Source organism: Neophocaena asiaeorientalis, unplaced genomic scaffold, assembly GCF_003031525.2.
Source record: "Neophocaena asiaeorientalis asiaeorientalis breed wild unplaced genomic scaffold, Neophocaena_asiaeorientalis_V1.1 scaffold294, whole genome shotgun sequence".
Taxonomy (NCBI): domain Eukaryota; kingdom Metazoa; phylum Chordata; class Mammalia; order Artiodactyla; family Phocoenidae; genus Neophocaena; species Neophocaena asiaeorientalis.
Window position 1 is genome coordinate 2,708,442 of NW_020173945.1, and position 11,578 is coordinate 2,720,019.

The following is an 11,578-nucleotide window of genomic DNA, read 5'->3' on the forward strand; positions in this document are numbered from 1 at the left end:
CAGCCGCCAAGTTCTGCTGTGTCCCATCCTCTTGCCTCAGGCTCCAGGCCTACCTCATTCCTGGCGCCACCTCCCTGGGCTGGTCAACTGTCCTCACTGAAGCTGGGCAGGTCCTCTGGAAAGGAAGGTCTCTCACTGCCCAAGGGGGAGTCAGCAGAAGAGAAGCAGGAAGAAAACACCTCACCACATGTCCCCCCAGTAGATCCCTCCTACAAGTGCTCTGAAGATTTGTTCCTCAGTGAATTCTGGGGGAAGTCCACAGTTTTTTTTTCCATACATAGGTCAATCCCAGGTATTAAAATGGTCCAGGGGGAATTCCCTGGTGGTCCAGTGGTTAGGACTTCTAGCTTTCACTGCTGAGGGCCTGGGTTCAATCCCAAGCTGTGTGGTGAGGCCAAGAAAAAAAACAATTAAGAGTTGTCCAGTCACTTACCCTTCCGATACAGACTCATTTTGATCAGTTAAAAAGATCCCATGAGGTGTCAAGTCAAAACTTTGAAATAAATCCAATTGAAAACTTCTTCCCTCTCTCCAGCTTCCAGCCTCAGGCTTTCTGAGCCAGAGAGAGGAAGTGTCAGGGTCAGGCCTGCGCTCCTGCGGCCTGGGTGGGTGATAGGACCTCCCCATGGGAGGGAAGGGCCGTCTGGGCAGGGATTTGGTTCTCACTGTCTGGCTCACAGCCTTTGACAATTCTCAGAGGCGGGCTCTACACTCAGGTTTGAGATCAAGTCACAGGCGTTCTTTGCTGAGACCCTCAGGGTAGACTCAGTGTGCCCTCCAGGGCCTAGGACACGGACCCTACCTGACCGCTCAGGCAGTGTCCTTCTCCTGGCCCTGCCCCTGCCATAGCCAAACCCAGCTCCTTCAGGCCCTCTTTCCCTCACCTGTTACCCTCTCACTTGCTGTTCCCGATGGCTGGAGCACTGCCTGCATGCATTTTACTCATCTTCTGGGTGAGACAGCCCATCCCTTCCTGAGGGACCTGCCCACCAGGGCGAGTGGTCTCCTGTGTGTTCCTGCGGCACCCCTGCAATTACAGCTGCTGTCTCTCCTACAGAACTGGGGGATGTTTGCAGAACCCTGCCAGACACATCATCACGATAGGAACCTAAAAAATAGCTGTGGCTTGAATGAGTGAATGAGTGCCGAGATGCTGCCGCCTCGAGGAGCCCCAAGCAGCCGTGCAGACCTCTGAGCTAACAGGCCTGTGTCTAGCTTGGTCGGCTGCCTTACAATAGGACCTGCAGTCCTGATGGCCAGGGTTTGTGGATGCACGTATTTGTCTTCCCAAAAGTTAGTGGGTTCTTTGGAAAAGGTTCATGTCGCGTTTGTCTTAGCAGAGGCAGCCCTTAGGCTAGGGTCTCTAAGCTTTCGCTGAAAGAATGAATGGGTGAATGGATGATGGATGGATGGATGGAGGGGCAGATGATGGTAGGGTAGAAGGATGGTTGGAAGGATGAATGAATGGATGATTAATTAAGAAATCTGATCTGGGAACATTCAGCCCATTTTTTGGTGTTTGTTAGAACTGAAGTTCTGCTTTGGGTGGAAGGTTCTGTATCTTTAATAGATTATATTTTATGTTGGTTTCTTCTGTATTAACCCTCATTCTAAATATAAAGCTATGCATGATTTTTATTAATCATCCACTTTTTTATTCATTCAACGAATGTTTGTTGAGGGACGCATCTAATCCTTCTATTATTTAATTGAAGAAGCCGAACATTCACCTTAAGAAAGATTGGCTCTGATTTGATTGTGTGTTAGGCTTTCTCTATGGAATAAAATTCAGGGTAGGACTCATGGTGCTTTGTAGATCCTCAAAAAAGCACTGCTCTTTGAAAGAGAGTAACTGTCACTCTGATATAACAAATTAGATAAGAGAACAAATTTAATTGTTATTTTACTTTTTAAAAAATATAAGGTACCTTTCTCCTTTTATATTTTCCAGGTGTGTATGTGAATCTATCTATCTATCCATCCATCTACCTATCTTTCTATCATCTATCCATCCATCCATCCAGCTGACTGCTTGTTCTCTCACTCATATACACAAGTCTTAATCTTTTATATGCTGCATAAAATATTCAAACACATATATAATAGTCCTCTATACGGTACGATATTTAAATGTATAAAATGTATGTATAAAGCATACCGTGTATATACCTTGCATTTTCGAATGTGAATAATGACCTGTTACCAGTGAACCGGTTCTGCTGGTTTTAGACACGTCTCTTCTGTTTGAGTGTTCTTACTTTGAGCTCACATTTAAGTTTTCAGACGCACAAGAGTGCGTGAAGAGTCATCAGACGCCCTGTCAAATTGGATCTGATCCCAGGATGGCAGAAAGCCCCCTCCGGGCCTGGCAGTGCCTCTGCTGTGACTCGTGATGATGTATGGCTGTGCCATGGCTGGTTATGTCACGTCCGTTGATAACTCTGCGTAATTAATTTGATGCCATCTGATGCAGCAGCAGGTTAGATGTTTAAGAAATAAAAAGTTGTCCATGCCCCATGGAGCACATCTGTTTAATGGCATAATTCAAATTAATTTCCAACAATTCCATAAAAGCTCACGGAACCGTTCTGCATTTCTTCCTGACGTCCCCCCAGATACCATGACACAAGACTCTGAAGAGCTACTCCTGAGTCTGTTCACATAAAACACATTTAAAAGTTTTTTCTTTTTAAAAAATTTTAAAACAACAAAATTGTAGAAGGAGTACACAGAGTTCCTGAGTACCCTGCCCCCCAACTTCCCCAAATGGCCAGGCCTTACATGATCACACTACAGTGACCAAAACCAGGAACTTGTTGTGGATACAACCCTCTGAACTAATACACAAACCTTATTAAAATTTTCCTGATGGTCCCCTTATATCCTCTTTCTGGCCCAGGATTTAGTCGCCATGTTTCTTGGTCACCTCTAATCTGGAATATTTCTTTTTATGTTTCTTTGTCTTTTTTGACCTCTTTTTAAACGTATTGGCTTATCTTTGTCGTTGTTGCTGTTGTTTGTTTCTTGTAGAGCGTCCTTCAGTTTGGGTTTGTCTAGGTTTCCTCATGATCAGATTGAGATTATGCATTTTGGCAAGAATACCATGAAAGTGCCGTTGTGTCCTTCTCAGTAAATCACGGCGGGGTATGTGACGAGGATGAGCCCCATGACTGGTGCGGTTAATCTGGACCACTGGGTTAAGGGGGTGCCTCCGGCTTTCTCTCCTGTTAAGTTATCATTATTTTCTTTGTGGTTCATAGGTGTCTTGTGGGGAGACAATTCAAGACTATTCAAAATCCCGTTTCTCGTTATCCTTTTGCCCACGAATGTTAGCGCCCACCAGTGATTCGTGTGTAGAACGAATATCGCTGTGGTGTTGCAAATGGTGATTCCTTCTACATTTGTTAATTGGAACCCTACTGTAGGGAAGAGCTGTTCCTTCTCCTACTTAATTACTTATTCAATGAGTTCTTCTTTTTCAAATAACGTTTTCGGATAATTATGGTTATTCATCTTTGATACTACACTAAAACCACACAAGGGGTCATTTCTTAAAAGTTATTTTCAATGTGGAAGCTAAAACTTTACCATTAAATATTTTCAGATCTGTTGCTTTAGAATCCATAGGCCTATCTTGTGCATTGGATGAATCTTGTACTAATGCATGATTTTTCAAAGGAATGCGTTATTTCACCTAGTTACACAGATCTTAAAGTGCTGACATATTTAATTAAGATGATCAAATAGTAATGTTTGTTAGCATTACCACAGATCCCACTAGAAAAGTTTGTCAGTACTGGGAAGCTATTAAGATTAATTTTCTCTTGAGAGCTTACATTGTATCATTGGCAATAAATACAGTCTGTTGGTTTTCCAAAAGGGAGCACATTCATTTTTGAGAAAGTGTATGCCAAACAGCTAAGTCTAAATAATCATAGTGTCTCAGATACTGTCTGTTGGTTTTCCAAAAGGGAGCGACTCACATTCATTTTTGAGAAAGTGTATGCCAAACAGCTAAGTCTAAATAATCATAGTGTCTCTGTCATTCATTCTAAAGTAAAAATTGAATCCCACAAAAAAGAGGCTAGATTGGCTCACAAAAATTATTTTCCTTGGGACAGAGTACTTTGGAATGTAATGGAAGTACTCTGTGTCTACTTCCCTTTTTATCCTATAAGATATTCTAAAATGTGGGCTCAAGAATGGTGATTTAATAAACCTAATAATTTTTGATACTCCAACCAGGATATTTTCCAATATTCTGCAACCAAAAGGTAGTGAAGAATACAACAACAACTAGTGCTGTTGGGTTTAATAGCCTCTATCCCAGCTAAGTTTTCCCTCAGTGCAAATGTCAACAGAGTGAAAGAGGTAAACAAATTCTTGGTAACGTTATGAAAATAGTTTTGACCTCATGACCCTCCCTCGAAAGGGTCTCAGCGACTTCAAGGGTTCCACAGACCACAGTTTGAGAACCATTGTTTTAAGTAAACCGGGGAGATTCTACAAACTGGCCCCTGCATCTGAGCCTCTTTCACTGCCCAGAATCCCTCTCCTTGATTTCCTGCTCCATCCCAATTGCTTCTTTATATCAGTATGAACTGACATATTTGCTTTATTCTGGGGGTTATAATTCATTGACATCATTATTTATTTTTTGGCTCAAACTGTTATAGATTTGCCTGCTGGACATGGCTTCAAGATGGCTACCCTGGTGTTTTGTGTTTCTTTTTGGACAAACTTCCATCATTTTTTCAGCACTCACATGAAGCCTATATTGACAGATGAATGGATAAAGAAGATGTGGCACATATAGACCATGGAATGTTACTCGGCCATAAAAAGAAACAAAATTGAATTACTTGTAGTGAGGTGGATAGACCTAGAGACTGTCATACAGAGTGAAGTAAGTCAGAAAGAGAAAAACACATGTATATGGAATGTAAAAAAAAAAAAAAAAAGGTCATGAAGAACCTAGGGGCGGGATGGGAGTAAAGATGCAGACCTACTGGAGAATGGACTTGAGGACACGGGGAGGGGGAAAGGTAAGCTGGGACAAAGTGAAAGAGTGGCAGAGACATATATACACTACCAAACGTAAAATACATAGCTAGTGGGAAGCAGCCACATGGCACAGGGGGATCAGCTCGGTGCTCTGTGACCACCTAGAGGGGTGGGATAGGGAGGGTAGGAGGGAGACGCAAGAGGAAGGAGATATGGGGGTATACGCATATGTATAGCTGATTCACTTTGCTATAAAGCAGAAACTAACACACCATTGTAGAGCGATTATACTCCAATAAAAATGTTAAAAAAAAACCCCAAAATCTGTGAATAGTGCTGCTATAGGTCTACGATCAATCAAGCTGTGACAATGTGACATTTTTCTTGGACTTTAAACTAAGTTAGATAAAAGTGTCTCTAAATAGCATATCATTGTGCTTTCTCATTAGGTAATTACTTTTTCATAGCTGAGAAGGTTTTTTATTGTTGCCCCACTTTGAGTGAAATGGATTCTAGGCCCAGGGTTGTTTTCATATTATTTGTATTCCCGTGGCCTAGTGGAGCATCTTACCCGTGGTGGTACCCCATGCCCGTGTATTGAGGGGAAATAAACCAGGGCATAAAGCAGGGCATTGGCACGTGGATGCCCGTGTGTAAGAGGGAGCCCAGGGTGGGGTGGCCGAGAGTGGAGCTCCTGGGGCGCCTCCTCCGCCTTCAGCCTGAGGGTCTTATTAAAGGACAGACTCCGATTCAGCGGGCCTGGGTGAGGGCCAACACTGCATTCGCAGCAAAGTCCCGTGAGACGTGGCTTCTGTTGGTGGAGAATCAGAATTTGAGTGGCAAAGGGCCCGGGTTCAAACCTAGCATGTCTACTGCCTGCTAACTAGGCAACATTGTGTGGGTCATATGATCTTTTTGACCTTAGTTTCATCAACTGTAAAGTGGGAATAACCACGACAGTACCTCCCTCAAAGGCTCTTACAAGAATTAAGAAAGACTGTGAACATACCAGCGTGGAGTAAGAGCTGATTGATAACTATGGATGCCTGTTTATTAGCAACAATAAACAATCGTTATTTCTGCTATTGTCTGCTTCTCTAAACAGTGGCTTTAATGAGCCCTTTCCCTTCTCCTCCCTTTGGATACTTCACGGCCCTGGAATCTGGGGGCTCACAGCTGAGTCCTGGGAAGCAGCTGACCGGCCCTAGGTTCCCGATCCCCGCCAGGTGAGCGTGCGTGAAACCATCGAGTCATATCATCCGGCCTGGATGCCCACAAAACCCAGGGTACAGGCTGCAGAGGCGAGGCAGAGGCCGACCACGCAGCCGGGACCTTGGTGGACGTCAGCGCGGAAGGCAAAGGCGCTTGTTGTGTTTGCTTGAGGGACAGGCTGGAGACCCCTGAGGTTGCAAAGCAGCCAGGTTCCCGCTGCTGCTTCCCTGGGCGCGGGGGCTCGGCTACGTGAGGCGGTTCTCTCTGCTGGAGGCTCGCGGGGAAGGAGCGGTCACTGGCTGTCACCTGGCCCGGGAGCTGGGCCCCTTCTCTCTGATGGATCACAAGCTGCTTACCCGGAAGACCAGAGGAGCCAGAGTACCCGGTTGCTACTTGTTGCTGCTTCTACCTGGCTTTTCCAAAGGTGGTTTACCCCAGGGGAGGATGTGCATTGGGTGGGTGTGTCTCGGACCCTAGGCCCCGCGTGGCGTGATCTTCACACACTTCCCCCTGTGGTCCTCACCGTGCCTCTAGGAGGGAGTAATTACATCACCCGCTTAGCAGAGGGGGGAGTTCTGGCTCTGAGAAGGCGAGGAAAGTGTCTGGAGTCACACCCCCTTGAGAGGCAAAGTCAAGATACACCCAGTTTCACCAGGTGCCCAAAGTCTGCTCTTTCCGCCCCACCCGCTGCCATAGGAAGCAAGTCGCCACACGTGTACCTGTCCTCCAGGTGCTGGGAGACACCCTGGGATACAGCAGGGATTCAGCACAGTTAGTGCACGACACCCAGAGACGTTACATGAACATCACTGGTAGAAGATCCATCCTCGAAATGCCCACAGACACCAACGTGAGCTCAGTGTTTTGGGAAACGTGAACTGCCCCATCCAGGCTGCTTGGCATGTGTTGCCCGAATGTCTGTGGTACTTAATCACCAACACTTGTGCAAGGCAGACACAAGGACTCAGGCACCACTCTCGCTCTCGGGGACATGTGTCTGCATGGGAGCAGCCCCTCCATCTGATTCGATATGAAATGATTAGAAGCAGGATTTCCCTCACTCTGGGCACAGGTCTTCACTGCCAACATCTCACTGTGCCCATTTACTGAAGGGAGAAAAACACAGAGTGCCCCAAATGCTGGACCCAAGATCCACGTAGGGGGGCACATGGCCTGAATTAGCGCTGCCTCAACTACAGGGGCCCAAGGACCATGGGGAGGGGTGCCTGTAGGTTATACCTCAAAGCCTCAAACAGAGTAGGTAGCATGGGAGAGACCAACCTGGCCCCCGTTAATTTATTGAATAAATATTTAGGCTTCATGGGTTTAACTGTAAATGAGACAAATAAGGCCCCGACCTCCTGTGTGTTGTAGGGTGGGTCAGACAATTGTCAAATAGACATACAGCGGTGATGAAGGATAAAGAAAAGTGTGATGTGATAGAGAAGTTGGGGGGATTAGACTGGGGCTCAGAGAGGCATCTCTTAGGATGTGACATTTAAGCTTGACCAGTGATGAGAGGACCAGCCATGCAGAGGCCAGGGGGCAGGAGCTTCCCAGCAACGGAGTCAGAGGCCCGGGTGTGCACAGCCTGGGGAGCCAAGACCCTGGCTGGTGCCTTCTCTCTGATGGTGCATTTACTTCCATCTGTCAACACTGCGTCTGTCTGTCTGATATACTGACCATGTGTTATATGCACAGGCAATGTGCCTGTGGGCACATGCAGGGGTGTCCACTTACTATCTCCGTCACTAATGTTTCTGGGTGACTTTGGACAAGTTACTTAATTTCTCAGAGCCTCAACATTCTCAGCTCTCAAATGGGAATGATAGCATCTTTCTGGCAGAATTGTGAGGAATATAATGACATACGTTGTCGAGCACAGTGCCTGGTACACAAACGACGCTGAACAAATGAACTACCGTTCTATCCATGTATGCTCATTACATAGGCATTTATGTATATATTATGTAACATTAAATATGCAGGTGTGTCTAATGCCTTATGCACACACACGCACACATATGTACACACATCCCTGCTGCTGATAACACGGCCGAACCACAGATTCGACTAGGGTTTACGAAGGAAAAAGGCAAAAGGACGCACGTTCATTAAAATCTGATCATTCCTTGTTTTCTGCTTAATGCTGTTTCCCCGAGCCATCTGGGAACAATTTATTGAAAACCATAATTGCGCATTAAATACTGCAATTTGTTCCAGACTCCGTCTACGGAATAAACGATACAGAGGTTGATTGTATAGTCAGCACACTGGGCAGCCCCGCAACTTCCTCACTAGACATATTTCTTCATGTCCACGGTTCCCTCCGCCTTTCAGGATCCCATCAGGAAAATAAATGCTGCTTTCAATAAACATAGCATTCAAGAGGAAACGAACAGCATGAGGAAGGCACCTCTGGGTTCAGTGTCAGCGGGGGCAGCTCAGGAAGACGTCTGCTGGGAAAGGTGTTTTCTCTCTACTCAGGTGGAGGGTCCTGGGGACCCCCAAGAACACTGCAGCTCCGTGCCGGGCAAGGAGGGGTGTGTCTAAATGGCACGGGCATTTGGCCCCCGATTTCTGACCTGATGTTAGGAGAGGGCTTCCCTAGGATGGCTTGTCTTCAGGAGATCTGGCAACTGTCCCTGTTACCCTGTGGGTCCCCAGAATTGGGTGTCCACGGAAGTGATGGTGGGACAGAAGCAAGGCTGCTGGACTTTGGTTTTCTGTCCTGGAAGGACCTGACTGCTGTCGGCCATGTGCCCCGGGTTCAGCAGAAGGGAAGTGTTTTCACATCCCTGAACTAGCAAAAGGAAGTCATCAACACAGAAAAAACTGGATTATAAATAGAGAGAGTAGCTGAAGCTTTGGGGAGACAGGACACAGAGAAGGAAACTAACAGGGCTTTAAATTACATTAGCTTAGAACCCCCATTTCCATGTGTAGATGCCGGGGGCTTGAGGATGTAAGGAACTTGTTCTAGTTTCCCCACTGACAAGTCTCAGGGTGGGATTCAAGTTCAGCAACCTGGTTCCAGACGTGGGGTCTCTGGGGTGGGGAGTGGTCTCTTGGGCCCCCTCTCTCTGCTGGCACCCACCTGCCCAGGGTCCCCAGACCCCCTGAGAGCAGGCCTGCTCCCCTCCCCCGCAGCTCCACTCAAAGCACTAAACACATTGGGATGAGTGAGTGACAGCTGAGCGGCTGTGAGAGCCAGCGAATGAAGGGATGAAGGAGCCCAGCCCGCAACATCCGCGCCGTCCTTACCGTCGTCCTGTTTGGTGTCAGTTGGTCTAGTCAAGTGCGTAGCAGTAAGCAGCTTTTCCCCTCCCCTCCCCTCTCCCATCCTTCCCTTCCCACCACACTCCTTGTTCTGGGATCTACCTTCAACTTGACATCAGCAAGCAGCGACTTCTGGACTAAAAGGCCCAGGAATCCGCACTCCTCTGGTTCCTGTCCGACGCCCCACGTTGTTGTTGTTCTGCTGTGACCTTTGGCCCATGAGCACAGGGTTGAGGACAAATGAAAGGGCAGCTTTTGTGACCTATGGTGGAAAGACCTTTGGGTAAAGACAAGGCGGTTGTGAGCTGCTTATTCCGGAGCCACTTCTGTGAGTCCCACTAGCCCTGGAGAAGGAGGAGGTGAGGGTCAGTGGGCCGAGTGGGCAGTGGGCTTGGCCCCCCCAGCCTGTGTCCCGGGGCAGGTGTTGGGGGGCGGAGCTAAAGGTGGCACCTGCTTCCCCTTGTTGAGGTTAGAGAAAGCCTCAGAGCTGAAGGAAACAGAACCCTGGGGATGGGGAGGAAACGGGTCCGGAGAGGAGGGGCCAGTTGGGTGGGGATGTGGCGGGATGCGGGATGCGGGATGCAGGATGCGGGAGCCGGGACAGCACGGTCTCTGCCAAACGTGAAGGACCTGGTGGGGAATGGGAGAGGGGCTTGCACCTGGACGACCTTAGCAGACCCCGGGAGCCCTGCGTCCTGCTCTTCCCAGACCTGCTGGCACCACAGGTTCTGGAGCCGGTGGGATTCCAGACAGTGGGGTGGGCGGATGCGTCTCCGCTGCGCTTACCCTGAAGTGCGTGTAAATCCTGCCCCGATGCTGGTAGGGTTTCCAGACCTTCCCTGAGCTCGAGGTCTTCACCTTGTGCAAGTGTGTAGTCACTGTGTGCTGGACCTGAAGGACAGCAGGGTCGAGGGAGATGTCTCCATTTTGTAAAATGTACATATTTAGGGCTTCCTTGGTGGCGCAGTGGTTAAGAATCCGCCTGCCAATGCAGGGGACACGGGTTCGAGCCCTGGTCTGGGAAGATCCCACATGCTGCAGAGCAACTAAGCCTGTGCGCCACAACTACTGAGCCCATGTGCCACAACTACTGAGTCCACGTGCCACAACTACTGAAGCCCGTGCACCTAGAGCCTGTGCTCCACAACAAGAGAAGCCACCGCAGTGAGAAGCCCCCGCACCACAATGAAGAGTAGCCCCCGCCCGCCGCAACTAGAGAAAGCCCACGTGCAGTAACAAAGACCCAGTGCAGCCAAAAATAAATAAATAAAATAAATAAGTTTATTAAAAAAAAAGTACATATTTAAGGTACACACACACACACGCACGCACACACACACACACACACACACACACCTGTACATAGAAACCAGTCTAGAAAGCAATAAAGTAATAAACCACAGAGTTAAAAGTTATTATATTTTGTTGGTATTTTTTCCCTTTATTTTACATTAAAAATTTTCTATAATAATCAGAAAGAAACAAATGCCGTGGTTAAAACAGACCATTAGGAAGAGGATGCTTAAAACTAGAAACATGTTTACGTGACCTTTTGAGGGGGTGGAGCATGGCTTCAGTGGGCTCAGGTGTCAGATTCCGTGGCCTCCTCCACTGACTCGGTCCGCCTGGTCAGGATCGCTAATTTCTCAGTGCCTCGGTTTCCCTAACTGGAAAATAATAATTAATAATAATAATAATAATAATATCTTCCTGACAAGGTCGTCCTGACGGTCAAGAAGGTACTTTTTACACTTAGCAATGTATCATTGCCCATTCAATCTACTTATTAATTCAATCTACTTATTAATATAATGTATTAGATTTTAACCAGTACGTTTTCATCCACTAACTCAGCACATTTCAATAGTTAAATTGAACACTACGGGGAAGAATGGGATAAAGGATGAGACTGTTCATGAAAACATTTTATTTTTTTCTTACAAAAAGCAAGGGGTGAAGTTGTTATGACAAGGGGTCAGTTGCATCCTTGAGATTAGAACCTGCGACATCAGAAGTTGCTGCTCCAGTCCCAGCTCTGCTCTCCCACGTGGATGCTTCTTCCTTTCCACTTTTTAGTCTTGCT